The 17,287-nt window shown below is 44.8% G+C and overlaps 1 long non-coding RNA gene across 2 annotated transcripts in view; it reads left to right on the forward strand.

The window, feature by feature from the left end:
- LOC132213436 (uncharacterized) overlaps positions 1 to 13,880 on the forward strand; it is a 117,327-nt gene extending 103,447 nt beyond the window's left edge. For both annotated transcript variants that reach the window (XR_009447999.1, XR_009448000.1), the window contains exon 6: positions 13,727 to 13,880. This is a non-coding gene — a long non-coding RNA (uncharacterized LOC132213436). The remainder of the gene's footprint in view (positions 1 to 13,726) is intronic.
- Positions 13,881 to 17,287: the final 3,407 nt, after the last annotated feature.

Raw genomic sequence — 17,287 nt, forward strand, 5'->3', positions numbered from 1 at the left:
GGATCACTGGTAAAGGAAAAAGGGCCCAGCTAGCTCTTGGTCAGCCCCTACTCTTCATCATCTCCTGGCCCTTCTCCTCCGCCCCTGGCATTCCTCATATTCTGGGACAAGGTCTAAATTGGGCACTTGGATGAGACATTCCCCAGGAGCTGCCAACCTTCCAGGTCCAGGGTGGTCACAGGATTCCCTGGCTCCACGTCTCCTCCTCTTGGTTTGGCCCTCACCCTAATCCCCACCAGTGCCTGATGCCAATGTGTCACTGCCCACTGAGGTCCTTTTTTCTTGTGCCCGTTGCAGGCACTGTATGTGTGTGTGTATGTGTGTGTCTACACGTTCTCTTTGGACATTTGACTAATCCCTTATTGGCCCCCAGTGAGACGCAGTTTCCACAATCCTTTCCAAACCTGGACTTAGTGGTTGGATAAAGTGTCCAAGTACAATTTGTTAAACATGTATAATTCTCCCCACCCATCAGGCATGCTGCCACTCCTTTGGGACATCTTCCCTTGGGGCCTCGGCCCTGTGTTCCTGCATCATGCCTGGACTCCTAGGGTCTAGAGCAGCCGTGGGCAAACTACGGCCCGCGGGCTGGATCCGGCCCGTTTGAAATGAATAAAACTAAAAAAAAAAAAAAAAAAAAAAAAAAGACCTTACCCTTTTATGTAATGATGTTTACTTTGAATTTATATTAGTTCACACAAACACTCCATCCATGCTTTTGTTCCGGCCCTCCGGTCCAGTTTCAGAACCCATTGTGGCCCTCAAGTCAAAAAGTTTGCCCACCCCTGGTCTAGAGAGTGTGCCTGGTCCATCCTCATCATGAGCAATTAGTCTGTTGCCTCTCAGAGCCCAGGCTTTGGAGCCAGCCGGACCCAGGTTCAAATTCTGACTCTCTTGCTTATGAGCTGATAACCTTGAGCTAGTTAATTTCCCTGAGACTCAGTTTGCTGATCTAAAAAGGATACTAATGAATGCCTTCTCTCGGCTCACTGTGAGGATGGGTGGGCTCATGGAAATGAAGCCCCAGGCACAGGTCTGAGCTCCTGATCTCTGCTCTCCTCTCCTCACAGTTGTTGGAATAGAGCTGGGCTTGTGGTCAGCACCCAGAAAAGTGGCAGTGACTGATTCATGATTATGGAGCCTGCAATTATTGGGATGAAGTCCCTAAACAGGGAAATAGCTCTAAGCAAACCCATTAATTAGGGCCTGTTTGCAGTTCCTTTGTACGGGCTGTCATGTGTTAGCTCAGAAGCACTCCAGGCCCTCCACCCCCCCAGAGGCCATTCTGGTAAAATAATGACCAGGGGGAGGCTTGGCCTGAGGTGTGCAATTCCCACCTACTTGTGACCTTCACGCCCATCCTCCAGGAGCTGGTGCAATAAACAAGTTACCAGGTGACAAGCACAGCCCTCATAAAGTGGGGCCACTGCCTTGAGGAGACATTAAGCCTGAGCTAATGGACTTTGCCAGGGAGCAGGGACTCCCTGAGGCACAGGAGGACTATGACCTCATGGGGAGGCTTGGGCCAGCAGCTACTTTTTAAGAAAAAAAGAAAAAAGAAAATAAAAAGAAGAATAATAAAGGAAAAAGAAATACAAAAATAGAGCATTACAGAGATTATAACTTACATGTTTACATGTATCAGATTAATAAGTCCAAACCCAACATGCAATATAACTGTTATTTCACAATAATTTCAGGACTAATAAAAATATTCGTTGTTGTGCACTGCAAGCAAGCAGATGATAAGCTAAGCTAAAGGGATATAAATTTAAAGTAGGGTGATAAATGTGTGTCTGTCTTGGGACAGTCCCCATCCTATTCTATGGGGATTTATGGGTCAGCTCAGAACCTAGGGCCCTGGCCTCTGTGGGGCACTGTGGTTCTCAGAGTTAGGTGGGGCCCCGATTACAGAGACTCATCCCTTTGGGAAACTAAGGCCCATTCGCAAGCCATAGACCTTTAAACAAGAGGTGGGGCTGGCCTCCTTCAAATCGGTGCAACTTGTGGCTGGTGTGCATCTATGCTGTGCCGGCTTCTGCCTCCTGCACATAGTAGGTGTTGAGTAAACACTCTAGAGCAGCCATGGGCAAACTACGGCCCGCGGGCCGGATCCGGCCCGTTTAGCTGTTCTATCCGGCCCGCGGAGCCGAAAGAGCGGAGGGTTCTCTAGCTCTCCCCTCCGCTCCTTCACCAGCAGCAGTGTTAACATATATTAGTTCACACAAACACTCCATCCATGCTTTTGTTCCGGCCCTCCGGTCCAGTTTAAGAACCCATTGTGGCCCCGAGTCAAAAAGTTTGCCCATCCCTGCTCTAGAGCCACCTGCTGCAGGCACAGTTACCAGGTTTCTATTCACTTCTGGGATGACTGCTGCCTTCCATACTCAATGGGAAAGGGAACTATATCAGACTTTTCCCTCCTGCATCCTCAGAATATAATCAGAACTCCATAAATAGATGTTGAAACGCATTGAATAGAAGTGCCATGATTCCCACACAAACGAAATCAGGTTCCTTTTCCTGGGCTTTTTTCCTCCATTCCAGATCCATTTGTGTTGCAATTATGTCTGTTTCCTTGCCCTGGTCCGGTACAGGCTCTGAGCATCTCCTTAGTAGCCCAAGTACGCAGCCCAGTGACTGGCACAAAGAAGGCGCTGGGCAAAAACCGGTGGCTGAACTGAATGAACAGTTGGGTGAGCGAGTCTGCAGGGCAGGCCGACAGAGGCTGCCTCCCCCAACCGCAGGCCCAGCGCTTGGAAGCTCCGTTTCCTGATGAGTGTTTTCCTGTTTTACCAATCTTTGTCTGTCTCTAGAAGCCCATGTTCTCTTCTCTTGGTATCAGGGCACATCTGGTTGTTGGTACATGTTGCTTAGTTAGAGACTCTTAAAACAGCATGAAATTGTTAGCACGTTGCTCCCGCCTGCCAAGCTGTTCTCAAGACTCAAGCTTTTGGTGGATTTGGTTTTCTGTTTGTTTTCTGTTTTCACGCAGTTTAGAAAATTGGTCTGTGACAACCTTGGGGGAAATAGGCCTGTCTTGAGCTCTGCCAAGGAGAGGGCAAGCCTGAGATGAGGGCTGGGGAGGGGGTGGGGTAGGAATCAGCGTGGAGAGGCACTGAGAGTCCTTGCTTGCGTACCCTTTTCTTACATTTGGATTCAATGCTCAGGCTAATTTGATGTACAGGGAGGATTCCCAAAGGAGGTAGAGGGGGCCTGGGTGGTACATCAACATGGACCAGTGTGGTACCTTTAGGTTATAGAGGACCTAGATGTGCTCTCTCAGAATAAATGCTCTTGGGGTGGGGGCTGTGAAGGAAGATGCCCCTACCTTGTGCATGGGATTTCTCTGCTATCTTGGGGTGTCAGCAGCACCAGGACTCAACTTTCCCCACATGGCCCCAATATGCCATTCTCCTCTCCCCCCTCTTGGTAGCTCTTGTCTCTTGGCAACATTTTCTCTTTCTGGAAGTGATCTCATCTGGGGAAAAGTCTGGGCTAGTGTGGTTCCCCTTGAGTGGTAGTTGCTGTCCTTGCTGGGCATGGAGACCCAACCTCCGCCACTCCTGGAGGGTCAGACGGGACACAGGGAAAGGCAAGTGGAAAGGTTCTGGCACCCCAGGCAGGACTCATTTGACTTCTAGTGGTGGAGATGAGACTAAGAAATTGTTCTTTCATCAACATGCCTACAGCAGCTCCCCCTTCCCCCAAGCACCATGCCTTGTCTTTGGCACTCTCTGTTCCATCTCTTGCTACTATTTTAACATCTCTCCTTTCATCCTTTTCCACAAGAGCATGGCCTCCATGCCAGCCTCAAACCTCTCCTTAGAGCAGTGGTTCTCAACCTTCTGGCCCTTTAAATACAGTTCCTCATGTTGTGACCCAACCATAAAATTGTTTTCGTTGCTACTTCATAACTGTAATGTTGCTACTGTTATGAATCGTAATGTAAATATCTGATATGCGGGATGGTCTTAGGCGACCCCTTTGAAAGGGTTGTTCGACCGCCAAAGGGGCCGCGGCCCACAGGTTGAGAACCGCTGCCTTAGAGGATGGTTCTGGGCTGTGCTGCTGGGTTGCAGGTCTTTGTGAACAAGTCTGAGATTTCCATCCATCCTGGATGAATCTCAGAGCACAGCCTTGAGGGCCCTGCTACAGAATGAATGTTTGTGTCCTCCCCAAACGCATATTTTGAAACCTAATCCCCAAAGTGATGGTATTAGTAGGTGGGGGCGCCTTTGGGAGGTGCTTAGGTCACGAGGGCAGAGTCATCAGGAATGGTTAAAAGAGATCTCAGTGAGCTTCCTTCCCATTCTACCATGTGAGAGCACAGCAAGAAGACGGCCAACTCTGAACCAGGAAGGGTGCCCTCACCAGACACCGATCTGCGGGAGCTTTCATATCAGAATTCTAGCCTCCAGAACTGCGAGAAAGAAAATGTTTATTTTCAAACCACACAGTCTGGGGGATTTTTGTTATAGCAGCCCACATGGACTAAGACATCCCTAAAACTTAAGTTCTCTAAGGGAACCCTTGCTTATTTGGTATGTACACTGTTCCAGACACAGAACGTGTGGGTCAGATGTGATGACTTGCCCGAGCCATGCAGGCGGCCTGTGACACAGTGACAAAATGACATTTAAAGGCATGTCTGTCGGATGCAAAGCCCTTCTCATTCCTCTGCTGTGAGGGCTCATGAACTCAGGAAGAAGAGGGATTAGAGTGCTTTGATTCAGAGTGTGTCACCCTGCCCCAGCCTGGTACTTCTGCTCTCACTTTCTCTCTTTCATTCCCCAGCTCCGCTAAGCCTTGCCATGAAGTCTACGTCAAGCATGTCAAACTTGTGTCCTGCAGGCCACATGCCTCATTTATTTGTAGCCTTTGAGTTTGACATGCTTGGTCTACATCGAGGCAAAATGCCCTTTGTCACCACTCTTGAGTTTTAGTTAAATATATTAAAATGGGTCTTTAATTTAAAAAGTTGGAGGAAGGGAGAGAAGTACAAAAAGATACCATAGGAAGAGTTTATAAATTTCAAATTCTGAATGTTTGGTAAGGATTACAGGCACATGATGCCATATTTCAACCCAGCCACATCTTGGGGATCCCTGAATGTGGTTCCTTATCAGGCTGTAGGAAATCTCCCCTCCCTTCTCCCTCTCTGCCTTCTCCTCACCTGGCACGGATTTCAGCCAATTGTCCCTGTCACATGACTGGGGTTCCTGAACTGGAATCCGTGGATGGACTTCTAGAGCCTATGAATTTCCAGAAATTGAATGAAAACAATGTGATTGCGTGGTTGAACATGCTTTTCCTGGGGAGCCTGTTCACACATTTCATCAGATCCACAGAGAAGTTGGTGACTTCCAAGGTCTCAGAAGCCCTGGAGGTGCACGTGGAACTTCCCTGTGAGAAATTCACCTGAGCGCTCAGTGCTAGGGCAAGTTTCCCTTTCTCTGGAGGCACTGGTATGTTTCTCCTCCTGTAATCAATTTTCTACCCATGACACATGAAAGCATTCTAACTCATTCCATTTTCATTTTCTAAAAATATTTCTACCCGGGTCAATTCAACTTTGTGTAAATAGTATAGGGAGAGCTGATTCCTCAACTGATTAATCAGCATTTTTGTTTTTTTTTTTCCACTAAAAACATTCTTATCAATTATTGTTTCTGCCATAGGAAGTTTTCTATGGTGGCTGTGATGTAGAGTGAATGTAAAGCAACGGAAAGGGAGAAGAGACAAAGCCTGCAGTACATTCACATGTCCTTGGGGGACACATGTCCAGAGGGATGGGGTCAAAGTGTCCTGTTTCAGTCTCTCCACCAGGAGAAGGTCTGGGGGAGGAGGAAGCAAGCCCCTTATTGAGTGAAAGGAAGAGGCCACCGTCATGGGTTGTTGTGCCTTCCCCAGGAAGGACACATTTGATAGGAAAATGGAGACATCATCGAATTCGAAAGATCCTTCCTTGCAGTCTCCTTCTTCTCACCACCCAAGTGAGGCCCCAGTGTGATTCATCATGAAGTCATTTTTGTCTGTCGGGTCCTGTAGGTTTCCCTCCATCACGGGGTCACTCAGAGCACTTACTCTCACTGCAGTGCCAGGGTGACTCCTGGCTCAGGTGGCAGGGACCCTTGGGACACTTGCCTAGCTTTAGAAACATCTCTGCCACTTACCTTTATGGGCCCCATTTATTTATTTGAGTAACTACTGAAGGATAATTGGGTAAGGTGGTGTGGTGCAGTGGTAAGAACAAGGGGTTTGGAGTCAATCAACCCTTGTTTAAATCCAAGTCATGCAACCTTTGCTAAGAGACACATTTAAACACTGTTCTTCCTCACTCTTCTCTCAAGGGCAGGGCACAACCAAGGATGTTTACTGAGCCCCTGAAATAGGGGCATTTCCTCCCACTATTTCCTACACAGCAGCTGGGGCAGGGTAGACCTAATCTAGGCATTAACCATCTCTACACTGGGCTCGTACTTGGTCCAGCCCAGTTCACTGAGATAAGAGTGTTGGGCCAAAGACACAGCTAGGCCGATGTGATGGCTGGAACTCTAGCAGCAACCTTAGAACATGAGAATGGAGACATACTGTAGCCTAGCAGAGCAATAGGCTGGACCCAAAGGATTGAGGGAATGCCAAATAGCCTTGGATTGTCAGCTTCTAGTGTTTTTCTAATTCACAAAACAAAACAAAACAAAACAAAACACCAACAAACACTTGTCTTGTTTTAATCACTGTTGTATAGGAACTAACCGTTACTAATCCAGGGTCACTCATTTGGTTTCTGGAGTCAGATTACCTGAGTTGAAATCCCACCTCCATCATTTTATTAACTCCAATGTGGGTAGATTTATTAACTCTTATAAGCCTTCAGTTTCCTTGATTCTAGAGGCTCCCTTCAACCTTGACAACGAATCCTAGGTTCTTTCTTCTTCCAGGAAGACTCCAGTTAGCCACTGTTTTAACTAGGACAAAGTATGGCTGTGAGTCCAGAAACTCCCCCCCCCCCCCGCCCCCAAATAACTGGAGCTTAAACTAGGTGCATATTTATTTCTCACTCACTCACATAGGTCCAGAGTTAGGGGGTGTAGGACTGTATGGTAGGTTCATAATCATCACCTTGGCATGCCACCTCATGGTTTAATATGGCTACAAGAGCTCCAGCCATTGCATCACATGCTGACCAGCAGAAAGAAGAGATAGAGTAAGAAAAGCAAGCCTTTAAGGAGACTTGCTAGAAGTTACAAATGCCAACTCCACTTACATCTCACTGACAAGAACTTAATCACATGTTTACTTCTAGTTGCAAAGGTAGCTGGGAAATATAGTATTCATTCTGGGTGGCTAGATGCCCACTAAAAATGGAAGCTTCTTTTGCTAAGAAAGGGGAATTAATCAGGAATGGTCCCGGCCCCAATCAGAATGCCGTTTTCTAGAATCTTCCTTTAGCCTTGATCTAGAAGATAGTGGTGGTGGTGTTGGGCACAAAACATCTCTTTGTTTGTAAGGTGGCCAACTTGGAGCTCTAATAATGAACACACATTAAGAAAAAAAAAAGAAGATAAATACTGCAAGAGGAAATTATGCCCCCTGATTAGTCTGGTCCTTATATACAAGGAAAGCAGAAGCTTGACTACCTCACGATGTCTGTAAGTGCCAGCATTTTCCCTCAAAGTCTTCTGAAATCTGCCAGAAATAACCAAGTTACAAAGAGAAAACAAAGAAATGGACAGATCTGGAGAAGCTGGAGCAGTGGAGACCGGAGACAGGAGCAGGCATTCTGGGAGAAGGGAGAGAAGCAGCAGCCCCCCAGGTCAGAAGTGGGGCGGCTGAAGATGCAGACATCTCTGCTGAGTCTGGGTGCTGTGTTGGGGTACAGCCAGGTGGGGTGGGGTGGGGCAGAGGGGAGCGGGAGAAATAGAGAAGACCCAACATTCATCAAGTCACACTTGAGGACATCTAAGGTCTTGACACCAGGCTGAAGGGAAGCTGGGCAGTGCAAGGCAGAAGTCTCAGGGGTGAGGAGGAAAGGATGGTTTTGGCATGTAAATATCTATATCGGCTTCTATGGTAAGGACCCAACACAAAGACGGTGGCCTGTTAGAATCACCCCCAGTTATCACAATATACAGGAGTGGGCAAAAGGTTTATAGTTGTGAGTATGCAAAACACAGAGTTTATTCTTATATTATTACTTATTAACTATTGTATTATTTATGTGTACTACAACTGTAAGCCTACTTTTGCCCACCCCTTTATAATGCACATCAGTGACTCAGAGCAGTCCTGTCGTATAAACAAAAAAACAACTGGTTTTCCCCTAGAGATTTTTACTTTTTTTTTTTTTTAAACTAGGGAGCCTCTTTTTCATGGAACACCGATGAATTGCCTTTTGCTCTGGTGTTCCTCACAGCACCCTCTAGAAAATTATGCCACAGAGAAGTAAACCAATTGCCCGGGAGAAGTACTACTATTTTTAGTACTAAATTCAGACAGAGTTACCCCTGAGGATACTTAATAATGAAAACACTGTGTGATGTAATGAGCAATGTCTTCAACAGCCTTGTTCCCCCAAATATAATGATGCTTTTCATGGGACTGTTTCTTGTAATTACATTAAAAAATGCTGATGGCATCACACCAAAAACAGTTCAGCAAAAGCAATTCTGCTGGGGCCTATGTGATGCACTCCAGGTATCCGTGCTTCAGCTGCTCTGGCAGGATCCAGGGATTGGTGTTAGACACTCTGGGAGAGTCGATGAACTGCTTATCCTTCAAGCAATCCTCTCTGAATGGTGTTATTTCTCAGCAAGGCTTTTAAATAAATATTTAGTGGAGGGCATTTAAGCCGTCCTTCCTAGCTGGACCCGAAAGGCAGCGCTCAGCACTCTTTGTTGCCTTCTGCGTGCCTGTCCACATGTGTTAACTGATAATCCAGATGGGATGAGGTTGGCATCCCTTTGGAAGCTGACCCCTCCCATCACTGTCCACCAGCAGGACTGGGACTCTCTCCTGAAGTTGCCTTGAGCTCATTCCAGTGCATAAATGAATGAGCAAACCGGGCCCCCAAAGCCTCCCCCATTGACCATGGCTGAAGTAGTGCCCATGGCTAAGAATATTTTTTAAAAATATATTTTTATTGATTTTTTACAGAGAGGAAGGGAGAGGGATAGAGAGCTAGAAACATCGATGAGAGAGAAACACTGATCAGCTGCCTTCTACATGCCCCCAACTGGGGATTGAACCTGCAACCAAGGTACATGCCTTTGACTGGAATCGAACCCAGACCCTTTAGTCCTCGGGCATGGCTAAGAATATTTAAGATTGGTATAACCAGACCCTTGCCACAGCCAAATAAAATCTTGGCAAAGCACCAGAGAATGCCTGGCTTTGGGCAATGCTACTGTCAGGACCTTGTCCAAAACAAACTCTCTATTAGTGCCAAGGTAACTAAATGAAGTAACTTGTACTGGGTTATTATTTATAAATCGGTTAAATTGTAGAATACCTTTCAGAGATAGCACATTAAACCTGGGACAGTTGATCTGTGGGCTCTCTTTCTGGAAATAATTGGCTGGCATGGCCAATTTATTTTCTGGTCACCTATAATTTGAGATAATCAAATGTCATCTCTGTATACAGGAATGCCTGTCTTTTTGCTCTGCATGGGGTTGGAGGAGGTTGGGATTGGCATTTGGTACCTCCAGAAGATTATTAGGAAACAAGCTAGAAAAAAAAATGATCCCAGAACATATTCCTCTTTGTCCTTGTCTGGACATGTTTCACGATTAGAAGTTAAGACTCCCTGACGTGGGGGGTGGTTCCCATCGTTCCGAGCTGGTCTAGAGAGGCATCAACAGTCCAAGTTCTAAGTAGATGCCTAGGCCAGGGTCCGCTCCAGGTCAACAACAGTTGCACATAATCTAATATGCACTAGGGATTGAATGTAATAGTGATTGATTGAGTGAGTGTTCCAGTGGATGGAATAGCTGGGTCTGAAGCTTGCATGCTCCCTAAAGTGTAAGAATTTGATATTTGCTGAAATATGCACTTGCTTTGCTGACAGTGCAAACCTGGAGCGGGGAAAGAGCCTCTTATTAACGGCCTCAAGCATTTGCGTTTTGTTTTCCATCATGGAAGTGAAAAGAATCTTCTCTGTGTATGTGTATATGAGAAATAGGTCCTCCTCAAAAGCCAACTCCTGTGGCTAGGGAAAGAATTTGAAGAAGTTTAAGACAAAAGACATTTTGGAGGAATTAGAGTGAAATATTATATATATATAATAATTTAGTACATGATAAATGTAGCATTTCCAATAAGAGGGAGAAAGAGTACATTTCTCAATAAATGAGATTGGGACCATCAAAAATTCATGAAAAAAATTGGCTCTCTTTTTTCTCCCCACATACAGAAAATAATTCTAGATGGTATAAAAAGCTAAACTAACCCCTCCCCCCTAAACAAAACAAAACAAGACAAAACCTTTCAAAATATTTGAAGAAAATATAAATGAATATTTTATTACTCTCAGAAGTAGCAATGGAAGCCACAAAGAAGACATTTGTTGTAATTGCATAAAAATAAAAACTTTTGTCCAAAAAGATATCACAAACAAAATTAAAAGGCAAAGGGTTAATAGCCACAGAATAGAGAGAGTTTCTAAAAAAGAACCATTAAAAGACAAACAACCCAATAAGAAAAACAGACACCGAATGGGAATAGGCAAAAATAAAGAAGACACAAACTTGACTAGTGTTCATAGAACTAAAAGTTATCAACGAGATGTTCTTCTAATACCAGATTAGTACAAATTTGGAAAGATTTAAAATAGTCTTCATTACTGGGGTGGGGAAATTTTTTGGTGGAGGGTAAGCCCCATCCTGAGGACAGCGATGTGGCAGAGGCAACCAAACGTTCAGTGCAAAATCACCTAACCCAGGCACACACTTGCACGTTTGCCCAAGGAGGCATGTGGAAGGATGGTATTTTGCAATTATATGAGGGGAAATTTAGAAACACCTGAAATGCCCATTCACAGGTATATACCTGCCATGGAATATGGTACAACACTGAAAAGAATGAGGGATGTATGGGCATAGAGAGGGCTGCCAGATAGAGGAGAAAGTGCAGATTGCCGTATCACGTGCACAGCATGATACCATGTGATACCATTCCAAAGGCATGTAGAAGCAAAGACAGCGGTCTGTAAGAAACAGGTCACACCAATTGTGCATGTGTATCCTCTCAGTAGGAAGTTCGATGAACCAGGGAGGAGATTGGCGAAGGAGAACTTTTTTCTCTGCCTTGTATGTTGCTTAACACTCATACATGAGGGTGTTTGTATGTTACTTGCATATTTAAAAAACGAATAAGGAAAATAACATACACAGACTGGAATGTGGGATTTCACAGTGGCTTGGACATCCAAATGAGTGATGCTGTCATTCTGCTATACATTCACTCATCCACTTAGTAAATTTTTTGAGTGCCTACTATGTGCCTGACAGAGAAACTAGAGAAATCGGATCTCTTAAACAATTTCAGTCAATGCTCTGGTTAGTATTAGTCAGTTTGGCCGCCATAACAAAATACTGTAGACTGGGTGGCTTAACGGAAATTTATTTTCTCACAGTGCTGGAGGCTGCAAAGTCTGACATCATGGTTGGGTTCTGGTGAGAGTTATCTTCCTGGCTTGCAGATGGCTACCTTCTTGCCGTGCCTTCACATAGTGGGGGGAGGGAGGGATGGAGGGAGGAAGAGAGAGACAGAGAGAAAGGTATCTCAAGAGAGCTCTTCATTTTCTTTTTTTTAAAAAATATATTTTGTTGATTTTTCACAGAGAGGAAGGGAGAGAGATAGAGAGCCAGAAACATCGATGAGAGAGAAACATCGATCAGCCGCCTCCCGCACATCTCCCACTGGGGATGTGCCCGCAACCCAGGTACATGCCCCTGACCGGAATCGAACCTGGGACCCTTCAGTCCGCAGGCCGACGCTCTATCCACTGAGCCAAACCGACCTTGGCCTCTTCATTTTCTTATAAGGACACTAATTCTATCATGGGGGTCCTACCCTCATGATCTCTCAAAGGCCCACTTCCAAAGACCATCACATTGGGGTTTAGGGCTTCAATATAGAAATTTGGGGGTGGGCACACACATTCAGTCCATAATAATACTATGCCCCATATGACGTTAAAAATAACAGAGACCGCAAAGTATAATAGATGTAAAATTACATAGCTAGATCACCACATGCAGGATGCACAGAGGAAATTGAACTCTGGATACCATCTTACCCACTTTGAGAGTATAAAATGGTGAGGAAATGAAGAGGGAATATAGATCAGCAAAGAGCTTTCCCTGGAGAGAGCTGTTGCAGTGTGTGTGTGTGTGTGTGTGTGTGTGTGTGTGTGTGTGTGTGTGTGTGTGTGTTGGTGTTGGTAAAAGACACACCAGGCAGATAGAGAGATCAGTCACCCCCTCCCTTCCCAATGCAGCTTCCAGCCTAAAGTGAGGTGGAGCTGGAGGGTGGGGGAGAGGCATGCTCTTAAATCAGGTTGAGTTATTATACAGAAATGAGCATTCAAGTTACAGAATTAGGACTGTGTGTGTCACTTCAGGTGACTTAGTGTGTCAACCACCCAAGAATGAACTGAAAAGTTATGGACCTTTGGGAGTTTTTATTCAGTGGAAGAGGGAAACTACCCAAGTGGAACCAGGTTTAAAGAGATAATGAGAGACGAAAATAACACTGTGCTTTGATTATATCAGAAGTCATGCGTGGTCAATATACCGGTTACATATAATTGCTCATCAAGCAAGAGGCAAAACATTAGAGTCAGTGAGAAGGGAGGGTGATGTGTGGTGCCAGGCTACACACAGGATACCTGTGGCTTTTCATGTAAATGTGATTCTTGAGCAAGCCAGGAGTCTGCTCCCCTGATGTACCCCTAGCAGATGCCAAAGGTTTACTATGACACACTTTGGAAGATTTTCCCCAGAAAACTATCCAGTTAAAATGATCTCTTGGCACCTAAAGGATTAGCCTCCATTTATCAAGAAAATGGAGCTGTCTGGTTGGAATTTATTGCTAGTATTTTGAGACTCTGCTAAACCATCGTAGTCTCTGGAGATTGACGAAAGCCTTGCTGAAGGCATGCAGAAAGCATCTAGAAGATTTGCCAGCCCTGTTGACTGGGGGGAAAACATCTCCTGGCAGTCACTTCCATTCTTCCTCCTTCAAGATCCAGCTCAAATGTCACCTTTGTGAAGATTTCCCCATTTCTATGTCCATACTTCTTTCTCTGGGTTCCAATTGAATGGTCTACATAGCTGTTATGGCGCTTGTATTGCACAGCCCATATTTATTTGTTTATCTGCCTCTCCCCCAAGATGTTCAGCTTCCTGAAAGTAAGAAATACTGGATTTCATCAGTTTTAAGATACACATCTCCCCTCCACATTTTTACAATTCTGAAATTAGGATAACTTTTGATGGCATGTCATTGTTTAACTGGCAATATCTTTTTTTCAGTGGTATGTACATTTTTTTCCAATTGTACATAAAATAATGGTACATCTCACAATAGATGCTTGACTTAGTTAATGAAATATGGCCCATCTAATTTACCTGTGTATCCTTAAACAGCCAGCACACGGTCTATTATGCAGTAGGTGCTCCGTAAGTACATGGAACTGACATGGTGTGGGTTTCACCAGCAGGTGCCACTGACCTGAGTAATTCTGGCGCTGGAGAGCAAAGCAATCGGTGACCGAGGTCGGGACTGCAAGCAACTTCCAAATGTTGAAAGGTAACCCAAACTTCTGTAATGACGAGATCCCCAAACTGCGTAGTGGCTCAAACTCAAGAGAAATCTATGTCTTGCTGACATGAACTGTCCAGAACAGGTGCTCCTTTATAGTAGTGTCTGTCCTCAGCATGATGCTTCAGGGATACAGGCTCATCATCCCTCAGGGCTCCTCACTACCTTCCCCAGCCAGGCACAAAGGTAAAGTGGGCCTACCTTCTGCACACTCACTTTTAAAGTCTTGGTCTGGAAATGATTCCTATCACTTCTGCTCATATTCAATTGGTGGAATTCATCTTGTACCGAATGTAGATGCAAGACAAGAGAAGGGGCTGGGAAATGTAATCCTTAGCCGGACACCCACTTCCCAGAAATAACCCTATATGATGGAGTGGGAGTATATATTTTGGCGGGCAGCTAGTACTCTCTACCACAGGGAGCCTCTGGGCTCTTGCCTATATCAGGTAGGGTTGTCTGCCTTTTGTTGCAAGTGTAATTTTGGCTTCTGACTCCACTGTATTTGCCAATACCTTTTTTAAGTGCAAGAGACAGAAACCCAACTCTGGTCAGTTTTGGTAGAAATGGAAACACTTTGGTTAGGTGTAGTTAGACCCAGGAGCTCAAATAATGTCAATCATCTTTCTCTCCTCTCTGCTTTTCACTATACTGGTCTTAATTCAGACAGAAACTCTCCACATGATGGGAAAAAGAAAGTTGCCTTACTAGGTCCTTTCAGCTCACGCCTTAGGAGAAAAAAGAAAGCACTTTCTCACAGATTTCTATCAGTATCCCCCCAAAGGACCATGTTTGGCCCTAAACAGGTCATATGACCACTCTTTGGCCAATTACCGTGACTAGAGCAGTGCACGTTCTGAGTGGAGAGTTTAACAGACCCGCCAGAGTCACCTGGAATAAGTGGGGGCATGATGGAAGGAGAAGGGGCAATTCTTAACAGGAAGGGATGAAAAACAAACAAGAAGTGAAAGTTGTCCACTATTCCCGGCACCACTCCAGTTTCATCTCCAGCCATTCCTGACTTGCAGCCACCCCAAATTGATGCTGCTTCCCAAAATATACCAGACATCTTCAAGATTCCATGCTGCACCCCCATTCTGAAATGACCTCTCTCAGGCTTTCCTCTTACTTACCCATCAAGACCAGCTCACAGTCATCTTTTTTGACACCCCACTTTCACCCCAGCCAGCCTGGTTACAACCACCAAACAGGATTTGCATTCGAATTGACAGCTTTGTGCCTATATCTGAGGCCCAAACAAAAGTGGGCTCTGTGGTCCTGCCAGGCTGGTCCCACCTGCATGTGGGATCAGCCTGTACCATGCTGTGTCGGCTGAGGTATAACATGCCATCTTGTCTAAAGCAAACACCAGTGCCAGGGAGATTCTCATGCCAGTCACACAGGGACTGAGCGGGGGAGAGGGCTGCAAGGAACTGGCTGCCCACAAAGCTCCAATTAGCCCCCAAATTATCTCCTGTGTCACGTGCGCAAGGATTTCTAACCAAAATTTGCTGGAAAATGGATTCTCAATGCTTCTGTCTATTTACCTAATACTTAACCCAAGGATAACAACACACACACAAATTTAAAGTAAAACACATGTTGGTGTTTTTTTTAAATAAAAATTTGAAACAGATGGTCTCTTTTAAGACAAATATTTATTCCCCTGACATTTTTTTTCACTTACATGTTTATATTTTTAAATATAGGCTTTATGCAGAGACCTTAGAGATGTCACGATAATAAAATCCATGTTGTTCATAATTGTCTATTTCCTAGAAATGCAGGCCTGGAAGCAACCTCAAGAAGCTATCTCTGGCATCCCCCTCCTCCAGGCAGGCCAATGGGCGACCAGCTGAGACCAACTGGTGTTTATTCTGTTTATCTTGGAGCTTTTTGAGGAAGGAAGCTGTAAACTCTTTCTTACTGAGCTCATGGAATCTCCATTGAGTTTTGAATCTGTTGGCTGGGTGAAGAGGTCTTGGATAGGGCAGAGTTCAGTGAAAAGCTGCTCATGGTGTTTTCTTCCCTGGTATCTCCCTTATTACAATCTTGTCAATCTCACTCTGTATTTGCAGTGCAGCCACTCTTTGTCACCACATGCTTAACCTGTTCAGATCCCTTTGTACATGCCTCTGATAGGACCAGCTCTCATATTGACCAGGGCCATTAATTTTCCTTCCTCTGGAGTCAACAAAGGGAGAATCAATAGCTGTGTGACATGTTTGGAGGAAAAAGATGGACACTTTTTAGAAATCATTGATAAGAAGGAACCAGGCCATAGCATGCAGTATATGAATTGAGGATCTTTCCTTCGTGAGAGGTAAAATGATTTTTCTGTATTCTTGTATTAGTTAGCTTTTGCTGTGTAACAAACCATTCTGAAAGCATACTGAGTTAAATTAACGGAGTATTTTTTCTCATTATTCTGTGGGTAGGCTAGGCATATTATCTGGTCTGGACTGGCTTGGCTAAGGATGGATGGTCTAGGATGGCCTCACACTCATGTTTGCTGGTTGGCTGTAGGTCAGATGGAGCAATGGAGAATGCATGGTCACATGTTTCTCATCTCCCAGCAGGCTAGCCTGGGCTAATTCATATGGTAGTGGTTGCAAGGTTCTTGCACACCCCAATGTGCAGTGCTTTTCAAGTCTCTGTTTATGTTATGCTTGCTATTGCCTCATTAGCCAAAATAAATCACAAGGCCAGCCCAGAGTCAGGGCATGAGGCCATATTAAAAATCATGGAGGGAGAAGACCATCTTTGTAAGCTTATCACACTTCTTGAGGACAGAGAAGGGAGGTGTCCCTTCTTCTTTTCTATAAAATCCAGATGGCCTGACAACTTTCTTAGAGAAAGAAAATCTTGCGGTTTCTCACCCAGATCTTATCCTCATTGACTATCTGATTCAGAGATATTATTTCATGCCAGTCTTCGATGCAGCCTCCTTTTGACAAGAATTTGTATATTTCTGACTCTCAGCATATTGCTGGGCAGATAGCACATGCTCAATAAGTAGTTTTGAGTGAATTAATAAATTAATAAATGAATGAAAACTGGGTTTCCTGAAGAAGTCATGCTAACTTGATTTGAGTTCACATTAACTCCCTTTATTTGACTAGTATCTAAAGACATGAAATAACTGGCCTCCAATCATTCCAGGTAGGAAGTGATCTGAAAACCTAGATCAGACCAAGTTCCTCTCTTGCATAAATGTCTTCAAAGGCTTTCTATTATCTACACTAATAAAAGACAAAGATGCTAATTGACCGTACCTTCGCTACACCCACCAGCCAATCAGAGTGACTATATGCAAATTAACCCAACCAAGATGTCGGTTAATTTGTATATACCAGCTGGGAGCGAAGACTGAAGACAACGTAGAAGGAAGCCAAGCAGTAGAAGGGAGCAAAGTAGAGGTGGTTGAGACAGGAATGGAGCCAAGGCGCAGCAGGTG

The sequence above is a fragment of the Myotis daubentonii genome, chromosome 12 (genome assembly GCF_963259705.1).
Source record: "Myotis daubentonii chromosome 12, mMyoDau2.1, whole genome shotgun sequence".
Lineage (NCBI taxonomy): Eukaryota > Metazoa > Chordata > Mammalia > Chiroptera > Vespertilionidae > Myotis > Myotis daubentonii.